Source organism: Apaloderma vittatum, unplaced genomic scaffold (assembly GCF_000703405.1).
Source record: "Apaloderma vittatum isolate BGI_N311 unplaced genomic scaffold, ASM70340v1 scaffold24090, whole genome shotgun sequence".
Lineage (NCBI taxonomy): Eukaryota > Metazoa > Chordata > Aves > Trogoniformes > Trogonidae > Apaloderma > Apaloderma vittatum.
In genome coordinates, this window is record NW_009696569.1 from 2,329 (window position 1) to 2,544 (window position 216).

Consider the following 216-nt stretch of genomic DNA (forward strand, 5'->3'; position numbering starts at 1 on the left):
GCCTGGCCGAGGTGGGGAGGGGAAGGTGAGGCCCCGGCACCCAGAGCCCCGCCGAACATATGGGGCTACCTGTGGCAAAGAGCTGGGGTGATGCCACGCCGGGCTGGTTCCTCCCATGGGGCTAAAAGCATCCCTTGCTCCAAGCTCGCGGGTTGCAAACTCACAGGCTCCCACCCCAGAAAGCAGGGTTCCCGTTGGGAGGCTCCGGCCCACCCC